Genomic DNA, 5,181 nt, shown 5'->3' with positions numbered 1-5,181 from the left:
TCACTTGTGGATTGTGCAGCCAGCCAGCTCTGCCTGATGGATCACTTTTAGCTAAATATCAAAAGCAATGCACCAACACTGGCCATGACAGTCAGTCCCACCAGCTGAGGGTTGCCTCATCGGCAGTTGTGATGTTGCTCTAAAACCATCCATCCTATAGCACTGTATCCTTATATGGTACATGAGAAAATAGTTAGAACCCTGAAAAAAGTGACTGAAGCCCCAAGATTTGGCAAGAATAAAAAAAAAAAAAATAAAACGAAAAAACAAAAATAATAAAAACAGAAGCAAACTTGTTCCTCTCCAGGCTGTAAAAGTATGCACAGTTCAACAATTTTAGGCTCAACACCATGATTTCCATTAGCCATATCACCAAACACCATAAAAAAAAAGACCCACTGCGCAAAGCCAAGAGCAAGAATGCAAGAGCAATATTCTTTACACATTCATTATGAATGTACACCATAAAGTTAATAACACCCTTCTACAGTACACCACTGCAAATCAACTGAACACATCGTTAATACATCAAAAAGAATTCTTAAAACAAATATATTTGCTACAAAAACAATCTTAAAAACAGTTCCTTTGCCGACCAGCACAGCAATTTCTTGTTCCTCCTGCGCACACAGTGAAGGAGGACGCTATATGGGAAGCTCGAAGTCTCATGGGCGACCAGGGTGGAACGTCCGACTGAGTATGGCTTCTACTTCTATAACTATGTACAGAGCGGTCGGTCACTTGGCTTATGGTTTACTTTATCATTCAAAAGTCTAACAGATACTCTCACTTGTATAAAACAATAAGAAGAAAAAAAGCACAAAACATATCAACTAAAAAAAATAAATAATAGAATAAAAAGAGGGGGATTCTTCAATAACTTGAGGGTTTAACACTTAAACTCATACTAATAAAACATTTGTGGCTTTTTAAAAAACAAGGTAAGGGAAAGAGGGGAGGGGGGTAAAGGGGGAAAGGGGGGTGGAGGGAATAACAATCTACCACTGTTTCTTGTGTTCGTCCATGCTCACACCTCCCGGGCCCAGCGAAATCAGCATTAGCAGACCGCCGATGACCGACAGCGTCTGCAAGTAGACAAGGGGACGTGGAAGACAAATAAAGATAAATTGTATGGCAATACATGTGGAAATTAGGAATCTGCATCAAATTCACAAAAAACTGGAAAAATTGACAATATAATTTGTGCACTAAAACATGGGCGTGAAAGACATGTCACAGCCAGTTCCTCGCAGGAATTCAATCTACTAACTTTCATATCCTCCATTTTTGCTGAAAACCGTAATACCATATAAAAGCTATTTATTTATGAAGCATCAAAAAGATATCTTGGTGGGGGAAAGAAAGAAAGAAAGAAAGAAAGAAAAAGAAAAAAAAAAGGGGACTAATGAGGCATAGGCCCCACTACATGCCAAGAATTTGCATGTAATAACAAATATACCTCACATCAAAATCTGTATATGTAACAGCCCTTATTTTTTTTAATACACGAAATTAATATAAGAAAATGCACTCTTACTTTCAAATATCTACCATTTTTTTCACATCCAATTACTTTTACATGTTCCAACTCCAAATTAAAACAAATGCTCAAATTTATACCTATTTTTTCTAAAAAAAAAAAATAAATAAAAAATAAAAAAATAAATAAATAAATAAATAAAATAAAAAAAAAAAAAAAATTAAAAATAAAATAAAAATTGGAAGCCTTACCGGAAGAAATCGTACTTGAGGAAATCTCTCATGGGTTGTACGGGGGAATGGACCACCACGCGTTCACGAAAATGTTAAAGACGTTGAGCCAGAGCACAAGCAGGAATGCGCTCAGCTTGGTCTTGTAGCCGACTGCCACCAGGGCCATCAGCAAACCGCCAATCACAATTTGGAATATCTGTTGGCAAGCGGAGTCAGGTCAGAAGAGATTCCAAGGTTATTCATGTGTCACTAGTTATTCAACATTTATTCAATTATAATCATTAAGTACTCATGTGAGAGAGATCAATCCATCACTAAAAAATAGAACTGAGAAATGTCTTTAATACTCTACTTTTCAATAAAGAAACAGGTCATGTAAAGTGCCTGCCTGCTTTTACAATTTCCCTCCAATTATATAGTCTTTTTAAGGTCTTAATTTTCATGGTGTAGTATCTAAATAGAAGATTAATTTCTCCAATTAAATCTGCATAGTTCCCACATGAATTTTATGCACTTCATTATCATATTCAGGCAGAATTTGCGATTAAGGGCAACAAAAATCAATGAACATTCTTTTACCTCAAACAAATTCACTAACCTAATCTAAAAGAATGAAACCCTTAAAATTTATTAAAAAATCTTCACTTCCAACTACCCAACCCTAAATCAACCTCGAGCTTCCCACCCAACCCACCTGCATCACGGAGAACTCAAATCGACGAGTGTGAGGAACATGAATACTAGGAGGATTCTGCCACCCAACATGAGGTACGTCTTGGGCTTGGGTTTTCTCCCAGCGAGGGGACACCAGCGAAGATGGACCTCGCTTCCTTTTTTTCTCTCGGCAAGCACCCGCGCCCCGGCCTCCCACCAGGGCTAGGGTTTCGGAACAGGAACTGCATTATCCACAAGATTGGTACGCGATGGTCTGGGGAGGAGAACGTTTTGCTTACTTTTCGCGCCAAGGAAAAGACGTTTAGCATAGGGTTTTTACTGTGAAATCTCTACTCTGAATGATGCTACACGAAAATTTTCTGATAGCGAGAAAAAATACAAAAAGGTAATAATTTAAGAATAATTAGCTCTCAGATATCTTACAACACCAAACCATCACACCCACTGCAGGACCACAATGAAGAGCAGGAGTCCCCCATGCGACCTCAACCTTCTTGCGGAAAAGCACCATGAACACGCCCCCAAGTTGCCCCACCCGGTTGATTAACCCCAAACAGCGTGGCAATGAAGTACCCGCAGCCCCATGAAATATCCATGTATTCACGCTGCTCGTGGGCCCCGCCACCACATACGCAGGCCATCCTCAAGGAAGGTGCTCACCAAACATAATCTGGCTATGTGCGGCAAATAGTTCTTACTGTATCGCAGAAACTGGAATGGAGAAAAATTGGATTATTAACTTTATTATACAAAAAAAAAAATAATAATAAATAATAATAATAATAAATTTATTTTCAACTCAAACTTTTGGGCTCTAATCTACAGATATTCCGACATTAAAAGACTGGATATCTTAAATAAGAATCAGTTTTTTAAGCTCCAACTTAAAACATAAATGGTGTCAATTTTTGGCCTCACAAACTCAAATTTGGAAAGTTAATGCCCTTTCCCAAAAACACTGCCTAACTTTTTATGCATTAATTAGTCTTTATACAAGCTTAAACATTAGATAATTGTCTTTTTTATGTGCTCTTGATAACCATTAATTTTTTTTTTCAATTTCTCACAATCCCATTCTCATCATCTCAACACTGTTTACAAAAAATACCTTGAAAACAAATCCACTTCCAATACATAAAAAAAGAAAAAAGGAGGGGAAGAGAGAGGAAAAAGAAGAGAGAGAGAGGGGAGAGAAAAGAGGAGAGAGAGAGAGAGGAGAGAGAGAAAAAGAGAGAGGAGAAAAGAGAGAGGAAAAAAAGGAGAGAGAGAGAGGGAGAGAGAGAGAGAGAAGAGAAAAAAGAGAGAGAGAGAGAGGATAAAAGAGAGAGAGAGAGAGAGAGGAAAAAAAGGGGAGAGAGAGGGGAGGAAAAAGAGAGGAGAGAAGAGAGAAAAGGGAGAGAGAGAGAGAGAGAAAAAGGAGAGAGAGAGGAGGGGAAAAAGAGAGAGAGAGAGAGAGGAAAAAGAGAGAGAGAGAGAGAGAGAAAAAGAAGAGAGAGAGAGAAAAAAAAGAGAGAGAGGGAAAAAAAAGGGGGGGAGGGAAAAAAAAGGGGGAAAAGGAGAGAGGAAGGAAAAAAAAGAGGGGAAGAGAAAAAGAGAGAGGAGAGAAAAAAGGGAGAAAAAGAAGGAGAGAGAGAAAAAAGAGAGAGAGAGGAAAAAGAGAGAGAGAGAGAAAAAGAGGAGAGAGAGAAAGAAAAAGAGAGAAAGAGAGAGAGAAAAGAGAGGAGAGAAAGAGGGGAGAGAAAAAAGGGGAGAGAAAAGAGAGAGGGGAGAAAAAGAGAGAGAGGAAAAGAAGAGGGGAAAAAGAAAGAGAGGGGGAAAAAGAGAAGAGAAAAAGAGAGAGAGAGAAAAAGAGAAGAAAAAGAGGAGAGAGAAAAAGAGGGGAGAGAGGAAAAAGAGAGGGAGAGAAAAAATAGAGAGAAAAAGAGAGGGAGAGAGGAGAAAGAGAGGGAGAGAGGAAAAAAGAGAGAGAGAGAAAAAAAGAGAGAGAGAAAAGAGAGAGAGAAAAAAAGAGAGAGAGAGAAAAAGAGAGAGAGAGAAAAAAGAGAGAGAGAGAAAAAGAGAGAGAGAAAAAAAGAGAGAGAGAAAAAGAGAGAGAGAGAAAAAGAGAGAGAGAGAAAAAGAGAGAGAGAAAGGAAAGCAATAGCATTTACACATAGCAGCTACCACTCTGCTATCCTTATCAACACACTTGTCAAGGTTCTACTATAATAAACATCCTCATAAATCTTTATCAACTTATCAAGGGAAAGATTAATTATAAATTAATTATAAAACTAAGTATTAATCACAGGTCAAAGGAAGGTCTTGTTCCCTCTGTATCATCCTCAGTTACTAGGAAAAAAATACACTTTCAATTTCTAAATCTAGTCTATTCAGCTTCTGTAGCGATTAATATCAACATTCTCCTTTAACCCAAACACACACACACAAAAACAAACAACACACACACAAAAACAAACACACACACACAAAAACACACACACACACAAAAACAAACACACACAAAAACAAACACACAACACACAACACAAACACACACAAAACAACCCACACACACACAAAAAACACACACCACACACACAAAAACACACCAAAACACACAAAAACCCAAAACACACACCAAAACAAAAACACCAAAAAAACACACACAAAACACACACCAAAAACACCCAACAACAACACACACCAAAAAAAAACACACACCACCCAAAAAAAAACAAAAAAACACAAAAAAAAAAACACACACCCCCAAAAAAAAAACCAAAAAAAAAAAAAAACAAAAGAAAAAACAAC

General features: G+C 37.7%; 1 pseudogene; it reads right to left on the bottom strand.

Moving 5' to 3' along the window:
* Window positions 1-150: 150 nt before the first annotated feature.
* LOC119574921 overlaps window positions 151-5,181 on the bottom strand; it is a 7,060-nt pseudogene continuing 2,029 nt past the window's right edge.

This window comes from Penaeus monodon, chromosome 7 (assembly GCF_015228065.2).
Source record: "Penaeus monodon isolate SGIC_2016 chromosome 7, NSTDA_Pmon_1, whole genome shotgun sequence".
Taxonomy (NCBI): Eukaryota; Metazoa; Arthropoda; class Malacostraca; order Decapoda; family Penaeidae; genus Penaeus; species Penaeus monodon.
Note: the sequence above shows the minus strand (reverse complement) of the source record. Positions and strands in the feature narration are given on the sequence as shown.